This window comes from Malaclemys terrapin, chromosome 9 (genome assembly GCF_027887155.1).
Source record: "Malaclemys terrapin pileata isolate rMalTer1 chromosome 9, rMalTer1.hap1, whole genome shotgun sequence".
NCBI classification, from domain to species: domain Eukaryota; kingdom Metazoa; phylum Chordata; order Testudines; family Emydidae; genus Malaclemys; species Malaclemys terrapin.
This window is the reverse complement of record NC_071513.1, coordinates 94,827,006-94,849,526: the sequence shown is the minus strand read 5'-3', so window position 1 is coordinate 94,849,526 and position 22,521 is coordinate 94,827,006. Positions and strand designations below refer to the sequence as shown.

Below are 22,521 nucleotides of genomic sequence, written 5' to 3'. Positions count from 1 at the left end.
ATCTATTAGATATTTTCTTTTGTTGACACCAGATTTTCCTACAAGCCTTGGAAGTCCAAATCCACTCAGAAAATACATTAGTGGGAGGTGTGGAAGCATTGAACAAGACATTTATAATCCCATTTCTTCGGGCCAAATTCTGCTCTCATTGACGTCATCTCATTTTGTATCAATAGAAACTCCACTCGTTTCCCAGGAGTTAGTCCAGATTGACACCAGGGTAAGAGAACAAAAGTTGGCCCATAATTAGGGGCTCATTGAGCTTCCAGTGCAAAACAAGAGAGATAGTGTCTCAGTTACCGGAAGGAGTCTCAGTTGCCAGTGCCCTTTTCAAAATTTCGACCTGAACTTTAAGAAAGAGTAGAACTACGGCCTCACCCAAAGCCCACTGGAGCCAATAGAAAGACGTGAATCATGAGTGCTCCAGCGCCATGCACAGACACATGAGGTTCTGAGAATTCAATCAGCCTTTTGCGGGATAGTCCAAACTGAGCATTAAGTACAAACTCTGTGAAATAGCCATTTTTTTTATTTATACGCTAGCCTAGAAGAACATAGTGTGGTACAGAATCCATCACCACTTCCAAAAGCAACTGAAAGACCAAGATACAATCATTCAGCTTACTGCTTTATATAGACACAATACATAATGGTGTGTAACTCACAAGAGGAGAAGGTTTGTAATTTATTATCACCTCTGAATAGGCTCACCTTCATATGCACACCCATATATTTCTAAAAATTTTAGGTGCCTCAGTTTTGGGTGCCCAGCTTGGGACACAACTTAAAGGGGCCTGATTTTCAGAAGGCAGGTGCTCTGTGTGTGTGTATGTAATGATACAAAGACATATTTCAAAACCCCTACATATGTCTCTATAGTTTTAGAGACTTCATCGAGGTTTTGAAGTGTGTCTCTATTTTATTACTTTTACACACACAAACACACCTAAAAATATAGTTAAAGCAGAGAAAAGGGCAGAGGTTTGAATATTTTAAAAAGTAAAAATACAAACAAGGCAGAGGTCTTTTTTAAAATAAACCCCATCTTTGCTCCTTGCCATCCGTCCAAAGCACCCACCAATAATTTGGTAGAATCACATTGTGCACATTGTTGGTATGTATAACTGTGATCTCATAATAGTTACTTTTGTTTTCCCTCCTCCTCCCCTGACACTTCTTATGATATCTGTGCCTTGATCCTACCATGAGCCCTAGGTAGGTGGCCACTCTGTGTCTGCCTGGAGCCCCATTGACTTCAGAAGGAGTTCTAATGGGTGAGTGATTGACAATTAGATTATAAATGCTTTGGGGTAGGGTTTGTGGGTTTTTTCCATGCGTTTGCACAGCTCTTAGCACCATGAGATCCTAACTGGGGCCTTTAAGCACAGCTGCAATAGAAATAAGGTGTTCAGAACCTTGCAGCACTGGACATTTTCTTTGGTATATTTTTGGCAAGCTTTGCCTTAATTTAAGTCATGTACAGCATTGCATGTAATATGATGACGGGGGTTTCTTTTAGCAATACTCATAATCACTAAAAACTGAATTTGTCCCATGGCTATTATATAGTGTGTGAGAGTGAGGGAGATTGTGCATTAAGTATATACTTTAATCATTTCTCCTTTCCCCATGAGTCCCCAAACACTAACTCATTCTTTACTCTGAGAGCAAAAGCCCAAGTGACCCAGATGTAGTGAACACAGATATCAAGGAGGTAGTTTCCTTAGCAACAGGAACCCTAGGAAAACATCCAGAACATCTTCTGTCCCCTGCTCACTGTCCCTTGCAGTTGCTGCTACAAGCAGCAGATGTTAAGGCTCCTCCTTGAATTTTTAAGGCACAATGTGGTGTAGTGAAAAGCAGAAATAGCCTCGTTTGCAAACTCATTACCTGCTGCTACCTCCCATTTGCTGAAATAAAGTTACTTCAATTGTATTGTTACTGAATACTGACAGTGCCCATAAATGAAGACATGGGGCAGATCCTTGGCTGGTATAAACTGAAATTAATGGAGCTATGGTGATTTATACTACCTGAGGATCTGGCCCTTGGTCTATGATCCAAGGCGCTTACAATCTAGACTAGATAAATAGTGGCAACACAGCTCACCAAGTGATGGCACAGCCTTGGAGTGGTGGGAAATTCTTGCAGTACTCATTGTTGAAACACTTCCAAGAAGATCATGTTTTAAGGAGGAATTGGAAGGAGCAGGAAGTCATTTAGCACATGAGAAGAGAGGCATTTTCAGTCATTAGGCAAAGCACAAGGTCAATGTGTAAAATAACGTGTACTGTAACTTGAAAGTTTTATGCCATTTTGATCTATGTACTGCATTTTTAAATGTCCCTGTCCATTAACACAGCAGCCATTTTGAACAGAGTTGCTGCAGTCTACTATGGAGGAAACACATATGCTGTGCTCCTCCATGCTGACTGCACTCTTGTTCCATATTGTTGTTTCACTTTTATTTTAGAATAAGGCCATCATACTGAACATATTGTGCTTTGCCCTTTGTGCACATGTAAGGCCATAGAAGAATTGTGCAGAAAAGGATGCCACTGATTTCAACCTGTCAGTATATGACCAGAGGGCCCAGACCTCTGGATAGGTAAATTCACCTGATAGAGCTTATTAAACAAACCAGTTCTGCAGGCTATGAGATGTGAATTATTCTCTGCAGCTGAGCAAGCCAAATCAGATCTGAAGTATTACCAGAAGCTGGTCCAGACAGGGCTGGTGCAAGGAAGTTTCGCGCCCTAGGCAAAACTTCCACCTTGTGCCCCACCCCTCAGCCCTGCGGCAGCTCCCCCCCTCGCTCTGAGGCGCCCCCCCGTGGCAGCTCCTCCCCCGAGGAGCCATGTGGCAGCTCCCCACCCCAGCTCACCTCTGCTCCGCCTCCTCCCCGAGCACGCCGCCCCCGCTCCAATTCTCCTCCCTCCCAGGCTTGCGGCGCCAAACAGCTGATTGGCGCTGCAAGCCTGGGAGGCGGGAGAAGTGGAGCGGTGACCGCACGCTCAGGGAGGGGGCGTAGGAACGATGTAAAAAAAAATTGGGGGCACCGCTTTTTGGCGCCCCCAAATCTTGGCGCCCTACACAACCACCTAGTTTGCCTAAATGGTAGCACCGGCCCTGGGTCCAGAGCCAGTTTTTACAGTCAGTTATGACAGTGCAACAAGCTGAGCATATTTGGGGTGAAATGAGGCAATATTTGGAACAACCCAAAGTTAGCAATGAGACCTTGCCTATTGGAATGAGATGGAACATCAGAGAAAGACGGGGCATACAGGAGGAAAAATTGAGAGCTGCTCAGCAGACCCAGGCAGAGAGAAGAGCAATCCCCAGCCAGCTACACCCCCGGACAGCATGAAGAAACCAGAGGACACCACCATTGCAGCTCAGGAGGGTAGATAGGATAGAACCGAGGTATGCACAGGGTCAGAGTAGTGTGAGCAGATTCAAAGAGGGAGAGAGTGACAGTCAGAACGGCAGGCGGGAAAGATCATTTTAGCAGTTGTGTTTTGTATGGAGAGCAGCGGGTGGAAGGGTGAAAAGCCTGGCAATCAGCAAGGAAGACATTTGCTGAGGCACGAGGTGACCAAGGGGGGGACGGGGAGGAAAGGGCAGATTTGGGAGACATTGTGAAGGAAGAAGTGATGGTGGTGAGGGGCCCCTCTGAGAGCCCTCCATTTTCTCTCCCAGACTTCACCCCCACTTGAGAAGGCTTGGATGTGGGTCTTTGTGAGGCCCATGAGTGCCACTGAAAGCACTGGCCACACAGAAAACCTCAATACCACCCCAGGGTTTGTCACATTCCTATACCTTGTCAGGCTGGGCAACATGGGAGCCACAACCATGCATTGTGCCCCTACCAGACCAGCTTATATTTTAATCGTTTAGCATCACCAGTGATAATGAATAATGTTCTACATTTAAACATCTATCCCCAAAGTGCTTCACAAGCCAGGATATAAAAAACCTCCAGTAGGTAGTGTTTTCTAGGGTGTAAGATTGCAGCCAGGGAACCCTGAACAAAAGGAGCACAGAACTTAGACCATGCTCTTAGGATAAGTAACAGGACATCATCCCAAAGCCCTCAACAGCAAACAGTTTAATCCTGGGTTTATCTGAAGAGATAAGCCTATCAGGATGTGCACCGGTGGTACCTCACTGTCTAGTTGTATTCAGACTGATGCTCAAACCACTAATCCTCTACTTGAATACAAATGTGTTCTAATAAGCTTTATTGAATTAGAGCAGCTACTCATACTAATACACAGCAGATACGATGACATATCACTAGATGAGTTCTGGATTACTCTATACCAATGTTTATTAACTATAACCCACAGAAACCAATTTCCTGGCTATGAGAAGACTAGGAACCACTGAAATGAAAAGAAGGATGCCTTTCATTTATCTGTGATCCCACACACAGGTCATAACCTCTCTGGTTATTTGTGGCTTGAATCCACTGCAGAATATTACATTCTGTAATAATGAACTGAAATTTCAATTTTCATAAAGTGAACCGCATTAAGTGTGGTGAAAATACCCACTGTCCCGTTCCCCCCACTATCCTGTATATTCATTCCTCATGAGAAGCATGCACATGAAAGCTGTAGACCCTTGAGTGCGACCAGATATTTAAACCCAGTGCTCATAAGACTAGCAAATAATCATGCTTTTTTGGTGACCTCTTTGCCAGGTGTTAGAGGTGCCTTACTGGCCAGCCATGCTGGTAGAAGCAGTGTTCACGTATCACTGGGGAGAAATTTTGATCTGTTTTCCTGGCTGGAGTTTGCTGCTGCTAGTTTTGTGGGTCTGTTTATGTGGGGGGAATCGGGACACCCTTATAATCTGAAATCTGATCCGATTCTGTGCATTGGGCTCTAGACAGCTCATCTGTTCATATTCTGCCTGTTCTGTGGCTTCCTGTGTCAGACATGCTTTATTATACACTGCCCCTCATCTTGAAACCAGTTACACCTCTACCCCGATATAACGCTGTCCTCGGGAGCCAAAAAATCTTACCGCGTTATAGGTGAAACCGCATTATATTGAACTTGCTTTGATCCACTGGAGTGCGCAGCCCCGCCCCCCCCCCGGAGCGCTGCTTTACTGCATTATATCTGACTTCGTGTTATATCGGGTCGCGTTATATCGGGGTAGAGGTGTATTTACTTGCATCTTTCAAGCTCCATCAGCCTACAATGAAACCAAACAGTTTAGGTCACAGGTATAAACATGGATAACAGGTATAGGATTTGCTATGCAAATGAGATGATGTAATGCTATAGTGGGCATGACTATACTGACTGCTGTAAGTCACAGAGCTTCAAACAGATTCAGAATAAGCTGTAAATTATGCAGGTTAACCAAAAGTACTGAGTCTTTTCTCCTGACAAACCTAAAGCGTAAGTGCTTATTTATTATACATGACAGCAGGCCTGTCTGTCCCTCCAAGAGCTAGATCATCCTACATTTCAATCCCTGAATGGAGGGTGCTCTGCCTCTTGCAGGATTGGACAGTGGAAGCAGGCAAACTTTATATAGATGTGCTCCCACACTTATGTGCCCTGATCTATTGTTGTGGCTTCAAATGCTCTGAAGCACTTCCCATTTCAACAAAACGGAAGCCCTTGTTTCGTAGGGGTGGATGGTTATTTTTTATGGAACAGGAGATTTTGCTTTTCACTATTATTGTTAGAGTTGATTAAATGTTTAGCATGGTAGCCCAGTTATGAGGGGATAGATACTTTGAACCAAATGCTGAGAAAAAGAAAGATAGTCTTTTAAAAGTAGTGCCCATTTTATAACCATCCTAAGGGATGGCATGAAGTAATGTTTTCTACTCGTTCTGATCTAGGACTCAGAACAGCTGGGTTCTATTTTCACCTCTTTCACTAGCTCATTGTATGATTGTAGGGAAAACACAACCTGTCTCTGCCTCACTTTACCCTCCTGTAGAGTAGGTATAATAGTAATGGATAGTGGTGTCATGTGGCTTGACATTTGCACAGCTGTTTCAAATCCTTGGCAAAAAGCTTTTTAACTTATGGGCCCCAAGAACATTTATGAGTTAAAGCTTTTGGCTTTAGGGATATTATTACACGTATGAGTCTACTAATAGCTGATAATATCCCGATGTGCATGTTTTCATGATTAAAGATAGGCCTATTTTAATGGGGAATTTAATCATTTTGTAAGCCATTTAATCAGATTGGACAAGGGAACAGCAGTAGTCACACCACAGTTAAAGTTGAAGCTTGCTCTCCATTTGAGATCTGATCGTCAGTCCCCACAGCCTCTCCAAAAATAAAAAAAGAAATGGATCTTTCTGAAAACCTGCGAGTTGTAACTCCCTCAGGGTAGAGATGTTATAGCAATCTTGGGAAAAGTCAGTCAGAGTTTTAAAGTTAAAAGTGTTTTGAAAACATGACTGTAGGTCACTATAGCAGAGTGCCTGCTTATTGAGCACCCCCTTGTGGCCAGAGGTGGCTATGCAGGCACCCTGCCCCAATGAGCCCCCTCAAGAACTCCACACAGTCTGTCTTATGGCTAACAGCACCCCCATCCCAGGGCTGGTTAAACAACAGAAATGGGTCAAAAGATCCTCAGGGTCCTTCATAACAGAAATGGTTTGATCAGTTATCAGGATCTCCCCCCAATAAAGTCTCTCACCATAAAAACCAAAAGTTCATACTCCACCCTAGTTCTTCAATCACACAGAGTTCTTCCTCTAGTCTAATCTGCTCCATTCAAAGCCACCAGTCCAGGCTCTTGCTAACTGGAGCACAGCCCTCAGTTTCCTTCTCCTTCCAACCACAGCCTACAGCTTCCAAACCCCCTGGTACCAGGGTCTACCCCACAGGAACCTTTCTTAGTTGGTGCAGTTTCCTGAACTTCCCCTTTCACTATAGCCATCTGCTGCCCTTTAGAGGGAATTATCTGATCCAACCCAGGAGTTCCTCTTTAGTAATCAGGGTTGGCTAGCCCCAGGCTCTCGAGCCCTTGAGGGGCAAGCCACTCTGATACACTTTTTACAAATACGTTCTACTGCTAATAGCTTGCCTCAGAAACATCAACTTTGTTTGGTTTTGTTGATGTTGTGGAAGAGAAGTTCCCTTTGGGAGGAGAGGGGAAAGGATTAAAATGCACATTGCATTGTTTTTAAGTGTATACAGGGAGCATCATTTATAAAAATAAACTAACCTTAATCTGACTCCAGCTTCTTGGCTGAACTAGAGGCTGGATGCATGGATTGGAGGATAGGAGACCAAGAGGATACGTGGAAGGGCAGGAGTCCAGTAAGGTGTATGGAAAGGGAAGTAAGGGGCAAGGGAGTACATGGATTAGGGGTGATGGACTGGGGGAGGCACCTGGAAGGATGGCATGGAGCCTTACTTCCTGGTCTCTGAATGAGAAAGCTTTAGGGGACAAGAGAAGGAGATTTCAGAAGGTGGGAGCAGGACACTAGTGGAGCATGGAATGGGGAACAGGAGGGGATTGCAGGAGCATAGAGGGGTAGATGAGGCATAAAATGGGGCAGGTTGGGAGAGGGCATAGAAGGGAGTGCTGCAATCTGCTGAGCCATTTGAGGGGATAGGGAAAGGCAAAGTGCTCACATTTATACATATGGATCTTTTCACCTCTATTCCCTTCCATAATCCCTTCCTTGTCCTGCTAACATCTGGAGGAGGGGAGCCCTGTTTTGGTGGGAATCATGAGATCTGCTGGGAGCAGCAGGGTTCCTCTTTTCCAGACAGCACATCCCACCCCAATTAAAACTTCCAGCACTCACGAAAAAAGGGAAATTCATAAACCCAAAATTTCATTAAGGAATAATTAAGGTGGAAAGCGTGTATCAATGGAAACCACCTAATGGCCAGAAAGTGTCTTATAATTTCCATAGAATAATTCTTCTACTTCAAAAACATGAAAATCTGGAAGTGAAGATTGAAGTGATGCAGCCACTTCTCTCATACTATATAATTTTCCTTCCTTTATTCTCACCCCATTCACATTATATCTCCCCACTTGATCCTTTATAATTTACATACCAGCCAGCATGACAAAATGGGGAATACTGGCTAGGTGGTTGTACTTCTGAAAAGGGTCTGGGGGTTATAGTGGATTACAAATTGAATTTGAGTCAACCATGTGGCACAGCTGTGAAAAAGGCTACTATCATTCTGGGGTGTATTACTAGGCTTATTGTATGTAAGACATAGGAGGTAATTGTCCTGCTCTACTCAGGACAGGTGAGGGCTCAGCTGGAGGACTACGTACTGTTCTGGGTGCCACTTTTTAGGAAAAATGTGGACAAATTTGGAAGAATCCAGAGGAAAGCAACAAAAATGATAAAATGTTTAGAAAACCTGAACTATGAGTAAAGGTTAAAAAAGGGACACGTTCAGTCTTGAGAAAAGAAGATTGGGGGGGGGGGACACTTGATAGTCTTCAGATACGTTAAGGGCTGTTATAAAAAGGATGGAGATCAATTGTTCTCCGTGTCCACTGAAGGTAGGGCAAGAAGTAATGGGCTTAGTCTGCAGCAAGGGAGATTTAGGTTAGACATTAGAGAAAACTCTAAGGGAATTTAAGCTCTGGAATAAGCTTCCAAGGGAGGTTGTGGAATCCCCATCATTGGAGGTTTGTAAGAACAGGTTAGACAAACATCTGACTGGGATGGTCTAGATTTACTAGATCCTGCCTAAGCACAGGGGGTTGGACTTGCTAGCTTCTCATGGTCCCTTCCATGAGAAGGCCTACATTTCTATGATTCTATAAGAACAAATTACACACCTGGAGAAATAATGTTGTAAAATCCCATTTTAACTAAAACAAAACTGGCGCATATATTAATTGGTAAACATTATGGGTCATATTTTCAAAAGTTCTCAGCCCAACTCTTCTCAGATTAAAGTCAATTGTAAAGCTCCCATTGACTTAAATGGGAGCAGAGTTAAACCTCATCCTAAGTGCCAGTTAGTACAGTCCTCTATACCAGTGTTTCTCAAACTGGAGTCTCCAGTTTGTTTACAGTTTGTTTACCTGCCCCGTCCGCAGGTCTGGCCGATTGCGGCTCCCACTGGCCTCGGTTCGCCGCTGCAGGCCAATGGGAGCTGCTGGAAGCAGCGGCCAGTACGTCCCTCGGCCTGCGCCGCTTCCAGCAGCTCCCATTGGCCCAGAGCAGTGAACCACGGCCAGTGGGAGCCACGATTGGCCAGACCTGTGGGCGGGGCAGGTAAACAAACCGGCCCGGCCCGCCAGGGGCTTTCCCTACACAAGCAGCGACCCCAGTTTGAGAAACACTGCTCTATACTCTCATAAATATTAAACCTTGCAGACCAGCTCCTCAGTTGAAGTAAATCAGCATAGCTCCATTGACTTATTGTATATATCCAAAGCACATTAAGGGGACAACATTAAGGCCAGGTGGGGAGGGATTAACTTGCCTAGGGTAAGTGGAGGGAAGGAGGGGTAAATGGCACGAGTGAAATGGATGCATCCTTTTGGTGTTTGTTTAGACCCTGATCCAGTAAAGAACTTAAGCTTGTGCTTAACTTTAAGCCCACGAGCAGTCCTGTTAAAGTCAATGGCACGACTCTTCTACTTAAAGTGAAGCACATTCCGAAGTGCTTTGTTGGATGGGAGTATTAGACATTTTCATACTTTCGATTTTCACTGAAGTCTGAGAATTATTCAGTGGAAATTAAAAGACACTTTCTGGTGGCTCCACTGACACACACTTCCCACCTGAACTATTTCCCAATGTTGTGTTTTGTTTACAAACAAATATTAAATCTACACTCTACTTACAGTAGTTGAGACAGTCTTGTAACCAACCTATTACTAAACCCAGCAATATTTAATGGACACTTATGGGTAACACTCACGTGCATGGAAGACAATGAGTGTTTTGCCATCGACTTCAATGAAGCCAGGGTTTCACTCTAGATTTCTAAGACTAAAGAGATCCCAGTAAAAATGCATTTTTACGTTTGTGTTTACTATAATAATATCTCTGCTGTATACCTTTAGTTTAATGCACAGTGAAGTGTAGGGTCAATCTACTTAGCAGTCAAAATAAGTGGTCCACAATGTAGCAACAAGGTGCACTGAGTTTGCCTCCAGTAACAGTTTTGAGGGTAGAGTAGTGTTGTTAAGAGTAGCTCATATCCCTTGATTAATAGCTTTCAGCGCTTGCAGCTGCATAGCAGAGAATGCTAGCTGCATGTCAAGAAGATTCAAGAGCTACAGGACACAATTCAAATTGCTCTGAGTGAGAGGTGATGCACAGCTGTACTGCCCCAGTGGGAGCACCAGAAACATTGTGAGGGGTACCCCTGTGAGCTTCCAGTGCACAGGGGCAGCCTGACCATGACCACCATGCTCCCCTTTCTACTGGTTGAGGTGGCCCTGCCTCCTCCCCACCCCACTTCGGGAGTCTGGCAACCAAAGGGGCATTAGCAATATGCCATCCTTGAACTCATTTGTACCTGGCCTCTGGCCAGGAGTTCAGGGGAGGGAAAGTCCTTTGTGTCTCACCCTCCTGCTTGCCCAATTTTGAAGGATCCAAGCACAATCTGACCCTTAATATATTTATCTGTCAGTTGACTGGTTGATATAAGAAAAAAAGGACGGAATGTTGACATCATTCACTCGGCATTTTTACATGGAACATTCCAGCAACACACAACACTCTGTTGAAAAGGAGGTTGCATCAGGGCTTCTAAGACTAAATCTGCAAGGCAAAGTTTAATACTGAGCTGCACAGATTCTCTCCATGGTCCTGGATCTTGGCCTGTAGAGTCACACAGAGAAAGAGCAATTCCTCTTTGACCAATTGAAAAAGTATACAAGGAAATAGAGACTTTTACCAGATTTGGGGGAGTAGGGGCTCTGGGGCTATCCTGTTGCCTTTCCCATTCCCTTGTTCCTTTCCTCTCCTGGGCCACGTGTTGAAACAACCCATCCTTCCACTGGAAGAGCACTGGCTTTGGTCTCCCTCCACAACCCATTGACGCAATTCCTGGGTCAGCCAGAGGAGGTTGTTCAAGACTTGCACCCCCAAACCATGCCCAGCATTGAGTGTGCTGCCTTCCAGAACAGGCGAGAGAATGAGTTTGGTCCCAAATTCAGATCGCCAGCATGGGTATCCAACATGCTGCATCCTCTGGACTAATGGGGATGACCCTGCCACTTGATCAGTCTCAAATTATTTTTATTTGGGGTTAATTTCCTATTAAACTGAAATGTGCAGCGTGACCATTTTGTACAAGGATTCAGATTAGTTGGTGAAGCAATGCAGTTGTGTAAGGGGCTGAGGCACCATAGTGATGAGCATGGTGTAAATTCTAGTGAGATCCACTTAACCAGTTGTTAGGGCAGGAAAGAAAGCTCTGAAGGTTATCAAAGTCCTGTCAATGCCATCTGCCTGGCAAGGTGACTGCCACCAAATACTAGAGTTCTTCTAAAAGTCACACTCCCTTCCTGCAGGACAGGTGGGATTCTGCAGTGGGACTGTAGGGAATATGATCGGAAGATGTTGTTCAATAAGTTTCCCCAGCAGCTCGACTCAGGGCACAGCGACAGAAACCGAATAAGCACAGAATAGCCACATTTCTCAGAAATTCCATTTTAAAACAGGTTCTAGATTTATATTTTCACAAAACACCATAATGGATTTATGTAGTTGTGCTGCAATAATCTATCAGGTAAAAAAGACTAATCTGCCATTCCAGAATCAGTACACTTTCTAACAACACACATTTCCCTGATAGACCTCAATGGCTCAGAAGAAGTTGCAATCTTTAATTGGCAACTGATTCTCTTAACAGTTCCCCCGCCCCCACCGTTATTTGTATTAACCCTAGGGACTTACACAGCAGACCAGACTCTAGTGGCATCAACTTTCACTATCTGCAAAAAACAAATTTTAGACCACTGCTAACCACCCCACAACCCCCACTCTGCACTCCAAAATTCACAAGCAAAACCAGCATTCAGATAATGTTAAGATATAAAGACCATGAAGCAAAGTGGTTTTAGATACTAGTCTTTCAGCCATGGAGACTTGAGTTTTTCCCTGGTAAATGTCCCAATGAGCCAATGAGTAGGCCAGGTATCCTGGATAAATAGGCATGATGTTGAGAGTCTAGAGACCTGGATTCTAAACCTAACTCTGACCCTGACTAGGCAAATGAATTTGGGCAAGGCACTTAACCTCTCTGTGCCTCAGTTCCCCCATATGTAAAAGAAAGTTTCCTCACCTAATGTGCTTTTATATTCTCAGATAAAAGCACTGTATAGGGGCAAGGTATTATGTCCCTACAAGATGTCCATCCACATTTAAAAAAAGAATTGAAAGCATTTGGAAGAATAACCAATCTCCAGGACACAGCTAAGTATGGAATAGCAAAGCTCTTGCAGGATAGGACTGAGGTTTAGTAGCAGATGTGGGCACGGAAGTTTTTGCTTTGTTCGTAGTAAGTCTGTCTCTAGCTATTGCTCTCTCAGCCTTCTCTCTTTAGTAAGTGTTAATATTCACCATAGGCTGCACCCATTAAAAATGATAAAGAACATAAAAACTCAAGCAAGCAAGATCCAGTAACCCACAACACCCATGAAACTGAAATGCTGAAAGTCTCTTAACTTGCTGCCCCGACACCATTACCTTGCCCTAATGTACCTGAGAAGTGCAGCAAATCACTCTGTATAATCCCTGCACTGATCTCAGAGTCTTTCAGCATACCTAGACACAAAATATCAAGTTAAGAAGTGAATAAATGATAGGCTTTCAGCCAAATCCTGGAATTTCCTTGAGTTTGTCTCATGATGCCCAAACCAGCTTTTTGTCTATAAGTGCTTGTCATAACACTTCATTATTCCATATGCTGTTTTCAATCACTATCAATCTACATTATTTTGGATAATACTCTCTTCAAATGGGAGTTCTATAATCTATTCTACTAAGACCTTTTTTTAAGTGGTGATAAACCTTACAATCTGCATTACTAAAATATTATTACCTTAAGCTTTTCGTTTCAGCCCATAAATGCTGCCACCAGCTAATTTCATTCGAGAGATGAGAGAGTGTAATTTATGTAATAAAACGGTACTTGAAATTATTTGCCGATAAAAGGTCCTTCACTTGAATCCCTGACTAACAACCTGGCTAGCATTAGCCTCTTCTCAAATGTTAACACTCCAGGAATTCTTCTTCCAAAACACACTTAACAGTAAAGCCTACATTTGTTCTAACACTCTTTAATCTTCATTCCCAGATACATCTTGCTGGCCAGTCTAACTCTCAGATACATTGCTTATTTCATACATTTCCATATATCCTGCAATATAAGCCAACTTTTGATTGATCAAGTTACCTTAGCAACAGTGGACTCTCTGTTCCCAGTATGGAGATTTCAACTGGATCCGAAAAAAAGATTTTTCCTTTAATTTACATACTTCTGTAGTTTTCACCTTTGAGAAAATAGCTTATTTTCAAGAGGGAGATTTCCATAAATCTTGTCTCTCGATGTCTGTCTTGGAATATTTTTCACTTTTCTTACAGTTCCAAAGGTGTTTAATTATTATTTTTTTTAAGTGGAAAGGAAAAATACCGACGTGTTCAGTAATTTTCCTAAAATGAGCAGTCAGAAGTCGCGGGGTAAGGAGACCCTCTGTTGAATAAAGTAAGTCTAAAAGAGCTGAGCTTCGCACATGTAAACTTTATTTTACAGAGCTCCTTATTTTTGCCATGTTTTTTAAAACTCCTCTTCTCATCTGCTCTGTTTACACATCTTCGGCTGACTGAACTGTTCACATGTTTCATGGACATTATGGTAATTCCCATTAACAGCAGGAAACTTCAGGTTTGTACTGGATAAGTGCATTTTATGTCACTTTGCAAAATTCATCACTTTCGCCTGGTACTTGGAGAAAAAACGTGCACAAGTCAGAAACAAAACCAAGGCTTATTGACAATACTTTGGACAATGGTATTGACGCATTAGGATTATTGACGAAAGCTGTTGATGCTGAATATAGTCTAGCTTCTGCATTCAGCCAATTTTGAACTGGTTTTGTGGAAGTTAGAATCCTGATCCACTCAGTTCAATGCCAGACATGCAGAGATAAATAGGAAGAAAACACCTTTTCTTCTGACACAACCTTTACTTTTAGAAATACCAAGGCTGCAGCAAAGCAGATATGCAGATGCTTCTCCAGTACTCACTTGACACTGCATCTTCTTGTTCATTCCTGTATGGAAATAGGGGCTTTTAAGTCTTTTCTTCTGTCGCCTCCATCTGGAGCCCTTCGTCCTTGGATGGTATTTGTTTTTCTGAATCAAGAGTGCTCCAGAGAAATTCCCCCATTTGTCTAAATCTGTTAACTGATTCCACACAAGATGCACTTGCTAATTTGCTTCTGTGGCAAAAATAAAAACTGTCCTCATTGGCAGGAGAAATGCATGGTCCACAGTTGGTTGTGATAGGATCTTTCCCCCCCTGTTTAAAATGTAAGGGCTCATGAATTAAGAAGATACAATGTGTCTAGATCTTATACCAGTCAGTCTCTGATTCATCAGGGAGTCTCCTTGGTAACTAGCTGTTCCTCTCTGATGATTCGTGTTATAAAAAAGCTCTCTCAATTTAAAGATAAAATACAGTGAAAGGAGAAAGAGGAACTATACAACATATGCATTAGAAAGACAAACATGCATAATGTGTATATATCTATACTGTGCATTTTCTACATGCATGTGTATGTGAGGGGAGGAAACACTCTTTCTGTAAAACAAAGGGGGAAATATACCCACACAAATTATTGTATTTTTGCTAGAAACCCTTGCTGTGGTCACTGTCTTTGCAATGTAAATCATCTCAGAAGAAAGGGTGTTGCTGTTACTGGCATTTAATGAGAGGCTTGCAGTTTATACTTTAGCAAGCCAAATGTTTAGCATTGTGTGAGACTGATCACCAGTTGTAAAGATTCAGAAACACAACAATTTACTCTAGGAATAACAGCCAGATTATTGGATACCACTTAGTGATCTCTGCTTTAGTCATTAGAATAGTGGCTGCTCTCCCTTAGATACATAATAAGATGCTATTATGTGTGCTTTCAGGTTGCTGAAGTTGAAAGCATGCTGCTTTTTAAAGACTATTTTTCTCTGAGAGCTCACGTTATATGAGAAAGTTAGTTCAGGGTGAGGTTAAAACACACTCTGTTTTGATTACAGTTGTGTGTTTATAGTTAACAATCCACTCAAAACCATTTAGCACACAGAATAATAACCAAGCTGGAAAAATGTACAGTGGTAACTACGGCTTACATTTCTCTAGTACATTCCATCTGAAGACCTCAAAGCGCTTTACAGACCTTAAGCTGAGTTAGGTAAATATTATTCCCATTTTACAGAAAGAGAAACTGAGTCACACACTGAGGCCAACGTTTTCAAATTTGGGTGCCTAAAATTAAGCACCTAAATCTACATTTAGAAACATAAATATGTAGCCAGATAGTCAGAATCTTTGAACATTTTGGCTTAAGAGATTTGTCCAGGGCTACAGAGGGCATCTGTGACAGAATCAGACCTAGAACTCCGATCTTTTGATACCATGTCTTATGCCTTAATGACTCCCACTTTGTATAATGCATAATATCTGCAGATCTTCCAACTTACAAGAAGGTTAGCTCTTTATGAGGCCAAGTTAAACAAGACATGGTAGGGATTAATTCCTCCCAGGAGGCCAGCAACTCGAAGGTGGTGAGAGGCTGGGAAACCTGTTTTCACTCCACTTTTCTAAAATAAATAAATAAGAAGCAGAACATCACATTTCACTTTCGTAGAAAAAGCCCTCAACAAACTTTTTGTAGTTTCTGATAAATAAGTGACCAAAACTCTAGGCCAGATCCTCAGCTGGTGCCAATCGGCTCACATCTCAAGTCTCTCTTCATGAGCCTCTCTCTCTTCCTCTCAGCGGGTTCTTACGCCATTTCTGTAGGGTGTCCAAGATTCCTGCTGCTCCCACAAATAAATAAAAGAACAAGCCATATTTCCATAATGGCTTCTATCCCAAAGGAAGCCAAAGCACTTTGAATGCTAGTGGTGGGTTAACTGTTTGTAAGCGCCTCTGGGGTTGAATCCGGTAATCCAGTAGGCAGCCCGCACACTGCTTATTGTATGATGTGAGGACTGGGCATTTTGGGTAAGGCATGGGCCCGGCTCGCTAGTCCTGCAAAATGTGCCATGGGATGTTTAATGTCCTGGCAGAACAAACAGGATCAAATTATCTATGTTTGAAGGAGGAAGGGCTGAATCAATGCTGTGGGGCTTCAGACCTGCAGTTCCAGAGAAAGTAGGTATTTCAACTGGAAGCTTAGACAACTGTGCCATCCCCTCCAGCAAGAGCCTGGTACACTCAAACCTCCATTATGAAATAGCATGATGGACATTCATTTATCAGAATCAATTCAGTGTTCAGACAGTCGAGATGATTCTCCATGCAATTAATACATGTTGCGGACATGACCTCACTTTGGATAACCATAGTTGGGCTAATCAAGATCTGACTGGACTCCCGGAATGACTGGAGAACCCCAGTCAGCCCAGCACAGCCAAGGAGAAGGGGAGAGAAAGTGATGGGGTGAGCTAATTATCTTTTCTCTTTTCTGCTTCCTGTCTGTCTGGGCTGAGTGGCCCGATGCTGCTGCTGGTGGCCAGTCTTGTGTGTGCACTAAGACACACAAGACCCAAACAGACACCTAGAGACATCCCTCAAATGCTTTCTGAATTGGACAACAATCCTCAGCTCTCACAGTGCTGCTGACGCTACAGTTGCAGGGCTGAAGGGGAGGGAAAGGGAACCTTCTCCCCTCCACCTTCTTTCCTCACCCTACTCTACCATGTCTTTTGGGCTGCAAGAAAGTAAAGCCTTTATTCGCCTCACATATGTGTCTGTGTCCCTCAGTGGAGCTGCGGGGAGCCGGAGAAGCAAAGGTGAGTCCCTGATGAGAAGGAAGAGGAAAGGAATGTGGATGAGTGGGACTGATGCCCCATCTCAGTGAGCAGTGGTGGCTCCAGGCACCAGCGCTCCAAGTGCATGCCTGGGGCGGCAAGCCACGGGGGCGCCCTGCCGGTCCCTGCAGGGGCGGCAGTCAGGCTGCCTCCGGCAGCATGCCTGCAGGAGGTCTGACGGTCCCGCGGATTCGGCAGCAATTCGGCGGCGGGTACACCGAAGCTGCGGGACCGGCGGACCTCCCGCAGGCATGCCGCCAAAGGCCGCCTGCCTGCTGTGCTTAGGGCGACAAAAACGCTAGAGCCGCCCCTGACAGTGAGAATGAAGGGGGTGAGCATGACCTGCCTCGGTGTGCCTCTGACTCTGCCTTTTTCATGCCCACCGGAAAAATCAGGAGGGTTTTCATTTTTCCAAGTGATTTATTTATGTTGTTTCCCACAGTTTCCCCTAGATGGAGAGGGAGGCAGGCTGAACAGTGCCAAGGTTTGGAGTGTCAACACTCTTAGGGAGTAGCTCTGGCTCCCTTAGGCACCCATTCACCCTCCACCTCCACCCTGGGAGCCAACATTGGCCCTAATTATGTTTCTTTTAACTAACCTTTATTGTGACTTGCCTGCTTGGAGGATATTACACCTGCCTGCGTCTGATTGACCTTCCCCAATGTCACCTGGATTTCCTCTGGCACATGTTAAATGGCAATTTGAGAGAAGAAAAAGAACATGCATTTGACGGCAGGAAAAATGCATTGTTCTGATAAGATGGTGGTGCCCAGTCAGCAAACTGCTGCCTTCCTCAGCTCAGATACTCTGGCCTTCAGCTATTACACTGGTAATCGGCTAAAGAAACAATATCCTTGGTGAGTTGTACACTTTCCCATTAGTACAGCCCTTCAAACTGTACCAGACTAGTACACCCACCACTGCCATGGGCCATGTCCCAAACGGTACAGAGCCCCTTTAGTTCTCACTGCAAGCAGTGGGATGGAACTTGGCACATCTAGCTGATCTGTCACTCCGGGCATTTGTTCTAGGCTCATCACCATGAGCTGAGTACCTCTCAGGCTATGGCCCCACAATGGGGCGCAAGGTGAGAATCGAAAAGCAAATGATATTGAACTCACCAGTCAAAAAAAATGACTGCCAAGGGAGCAAGTCCAGTTTTGTGTGTCTGCACTAGAAACGGGTGGGCATTCTCTCCTCCATGCCCAACAGCTGTGCTGCCCTAGGGGGTCGGACACTATTTAGAAACGTGAGGGAAGAATAAAAGAACTCCCGTCCAGCTATGGACAGATGTGTAGTGCAGATTTAACAGGAAGAAGGCTCCAAAGCCGTAGCAGGATCACACACACTTCACTGAATGGCCTGGCACCCACAGAACAATGGGCACTTTTAGAAACACTCTTCATTAATGAGCACACGTGCAGTTAAGGAGGGTTCCAGTCGCCCACCCACATTTTAATCTGTCACTTCCAGACCTTATATTAAAGCCACAGATATACTATTAATAGAACCATCTGGGGCAGGTTTCCGTTTGGATAGCACTGGCTCTGCGTTCGCTTCCAAGACCAACAATCTGTTGTCCCAGCAAACCAACCTCTTCACTGTTCCACAAAGCAGCATGGTGGAAAGATGACCAATTGGTCAGGAACTTTGACAGCAGGTCAGAGTTGAGAAATCAGAAACAAGGTGCTTATATCTTGGGCTGAGCAAAAAACAGTAATAATCTGAGCTGGTCTACACTGGCAGCATGAGTGTCAAGGTGTCTGCCAAAGGGAACCCAAAGTGTCACAAGTTTGGGTGCAGTGGAATTGGATGCCCATCCACTGAAAACACGTTCTGTGCCCTCAGCCCCAGATGGAAGGAGAGGGCTAGATCCAATGGGAGATTTCTAGTGTCTTTCCTTCTCCTGGTTCTGGGCAATTGACCCTTCCGGGCTTGTGATGGTTTGCAGGAAGAGGTGGTGAGTTCTTGACTGTCATCACAGTGCAGTGCATGGCTAGGTTGGGGCCAGGTTTACTGAACTTGGGGCTAGAAGCAGAACTTGAACATTTTCAGGTTTACCCAGCCCTGGTTATATAGATGCTTCAAAACCTTGAATGTCACACAGTATGCACCATCCTGAGACAAGACCTCCATGTTTCCAGGTCCCCCGAGGAGCCCCAAACTCTGCCTGATTCATCTGATTGAACAGTTCTCCTGGACCTCTATGGAAGTTAAGAGCCTGACAATCACTGTCCTTATCTGCAGGTTGGCAGCAGCACGTACCCCCATGCTCACAAGCTCCCCATGCTTTCCGGCTGCTCCGACACTCCTGGCCATCTTCACATTCCTTGTCCACACCACACACCCATGAACTCTTTTATTCAGTAAGAATTGAACTCACAGCAGTGACTCTCTTCTCAGACAGTTTGGGGAGCGGGAGGTTGGAAGCAGGCGGCCTTTCCCTGAGTGGGTAAATAAAGGAGGAGGAGCACACAAGGAACCCCGGCCCACCCACCCACACCCACCCCTAAAAAATGAGAGGACACAATTGCAGTCTCTGTGATTAGGGGAGTGCAGGGTCTGCTCCCTGGGGCTCAAACCATTCCAAAGAGCTGGGTGCCTATGGGCAAATGACACTGTATGGCAGAGCTTGCATGCTTTCTGTAAGCACACTGCCCTAACCAGGCCAGGACCTTCCCTGCTCAATACAGCCCATAGAGACCAGGCAGAGTTGGGGCTGGTATAGCTATTGTTGCAGTGGAGCAGCAGAGTGATTGTTAGACTATTTGGGAGTTGAATTAGTAGGCTAGATCCTGGAGCTATACTGATTTACACCAGCTGAAGATCTGCAGCAGTATTTTGGAGGGAGATTTAATTTTTTATTTCACATTTTAATCATTGGGATATGAGTTAGGGCTTAGAATGGGCACTGGGAGGAATCAAAATAAGTCCTGAAATCTCCTTGCTGCCTTTCATTTGTTAACACAGGAGTTAATACTTAAACGTTCCTCTACTTTCTTATTTCCTTTCCTGGGTCCTTTTGGGTAAAAGTTAATATTTTTAATAAAAATGAGCTTAAGCACAACTTCATTTCTCTTCTGGCAGCTTGTTGCTTTTTGGGGAAATCAACCAAATGGTGAAGCTGTGTGAATTCATGCTGTTGACCACGTGTGCGTGCACGTGTGCGTGTGTTTGTGTGTGTGCGTGGTTTTTTTAAGCAATAGAAAGGGGTGTTTCCTGCAATTATGCCTGATTCCCTGCACTTGCTCAGTACAACACACAATGAGGTTCTTCCATTTTATTTCAATCTCAGGTCGAATCTGCAATCTGATTTCAACCCAAAGGAACATCAGTGGGAGTAAAAGGAAATGTGCACAGCTTGTGTAAGTGTTTTTATGAATTGGACCTCTTGAGATGAGAGTTTCATTACCACTGAAAAATGAGCCCACCGTGCTGTCGATATTATAAATGAGAATGGCCCATTTGTATTATGAAGATACAAGCTTATTATTTTTAGCCTGTTCGTATAGCATAAGGAAAGTTTAATGTGATAATCAATGTAATTGAAAAACTGAAAGTACAGAAAATTGTAAGAAGCTAATAGGGGTGATAATGGCTACAAATGTAATATTAATGAATGCTCTAAAGGCTGTATATAGTATAGTTATAGGTCCAGATAGAAATACATACACACATAGGATTAATTCCTACAGGGCTTATCCAGCCCTTAGTCAGGCATGACTCCCATTCAGTGTAATTGGAGTTATGCCTGAATAAGGACTGCAGTGAATGGGTCATGCTAAAGATGAGCCTGATCTAGACTCCCAAATATGAACCCTCCAATCTTAAAAATAAATATGCTCCAAATTTGGATCTGCATTTTAGTACTACGGTCTCTTTCTAGAATAAGCTGAACTGAAACTCTGAATTTGTGGTGCTTCAAAATCCAGGTCTGATCTTGGATCTAAAGTACGTGGTTTAAGCTCATCTCGGTATATTATGGGCTAGATCCTCAGATGATGTAAAGCAACTAAGCTTCATTGACGTTACTGGCGCTACACCAATTTACCCCGAGTGAGGATCTGTCCCTTACATATTATATACCACGAACACAAACTTAAATTGTGTGTAAACTATATATATATATTGTACACAAAAAGCTAACTTTTGGGTGCTTGACTTTACAACCTTAATATTCTTTTAACCTAGTTAGTTTTTATGTGTAATTTCCTAGATTTTAAAAAATGTAAAGTGAACCACCCTCCCAGAAATTCCATCCTATGGCATTGTATTGACACCCACATGGGTCATCAGCACAGACCTCTGCCACTTGAGCTAATGGAGTCATGGATAACTGTAGTAGGTTGTCATCCTCTATTTAGACCAGCCACTAGAGGGAGATGAAACACACATTCTGTAGTCAGTGGGTTTCACAGATATCTGCTGACAAAAGAGGAATGCAAGACCCAGGAATCTTGGATTCAGGTTCTGGACGGAGTATTCTCTAGTGATCACAAACCCTTTTACCCCTGTTCCCTTCTTCCCCTCAACCCTCTACCCTGGTCCTGTCTCTTCCTGAATTCTCCTCTCTGGCTCCTCATCCAAGTGCCTGTCTCTTCCTAGGGGGCTCCCTGTGTGAGATCCTGTCTCCTGTCCCTTTCCAGCTCATCTTCCCAGTCCCCACCCCCACTTCTTGTCCCAGTCTTCTTGCTCAGCCAGTTACAGTCTCCTCCACAGCTCCTTGTGCAATTCCAATATTCCTCTCTCAGTTTCTCCTCCCCAACTCCCAATCCCAGTCTCCCTTGTCTAGCAAGACCCAGTCTCCCCCGTTCCTCCACCCTTCCATCAGCTCCAAGTCCCAGTCTCCTTCCCAGACTCCTTGTCCCTGCTCCAAAGCATGGAAGTGCTAGAGGTATTCAATTAAATGGTTGTAAGAATTTAAAATGGACAAAACAACTTATTTTCCCCTAATCCTGTTCTTGGAAACAGCTGCACCATTTTTGCTGAAACTTTCCCTGAAAGTTCAGCCTGAGGCAGACAATCAGCATGGACAATTTCAGCCTGGATGGTGAATTTGGCAAAGATATAAGCAACTTAAAATAGGGTTTTATAATAGAAAGTTAATCTTAACTCTGGGTGGTGCTACCAGCTCTGCCTATAAAACACACACACCAACACACATACCGAGTGCCTGATTTTCAGAAGTGCTAATCACTACTGTATTGACTTTCATTGCTCCACTGTTTCTGGAAATCAGACCTTTATTCTATTCCCACTTGCATCAGATTCACACTGAAGTTATTCTATTGACTTCACCAAGGTAAGCAAGACGGAAATCTGACCCAGTGTATATACATTTACCCACGTAGACATTCCTAGACATAACCATATATCTTTAGTGAGCCTGTGTTTGACCATTAATTGAACTCATTTTTTAAAACATGCAGTCTGTTAGTCATAAATTATATTTAAGTATGTTGAAATGATAATTTATTTTGTTCAGGGAAATTATT

At 43.8% G+C, this 22,521-nt stretch overlaps 1 protein-coding gene across 4 annotated transcripts in view; it reads right to left on the bottom strand.

Moving 5' to 3' along the window:
* The window catches only part of LOC128843752 (calcium-activated potassium channel subunit beta-2), a 255,695-nt gene that overhangs the window by 78,356 nt on the left and 154,818 nt on the right, over positions 1-22,521 (bottom strand). Inside the window, exon 1 of one of the 4 annotated variants that reach the window (XM_054040859.1) lies at positions 13,389-13,679. The exons of the other annotated variants lie outside the window; for them this stretch is intronic. The gene's annotated coding sequence lies outside the window, so the exon portion shown is untranslated. Of the gene's footprint in view, positions 1-13,388; positions 13,680-22,521 lie in introns of those variants that run through there. 4 annotated transcript variants of the gene reach the window in all.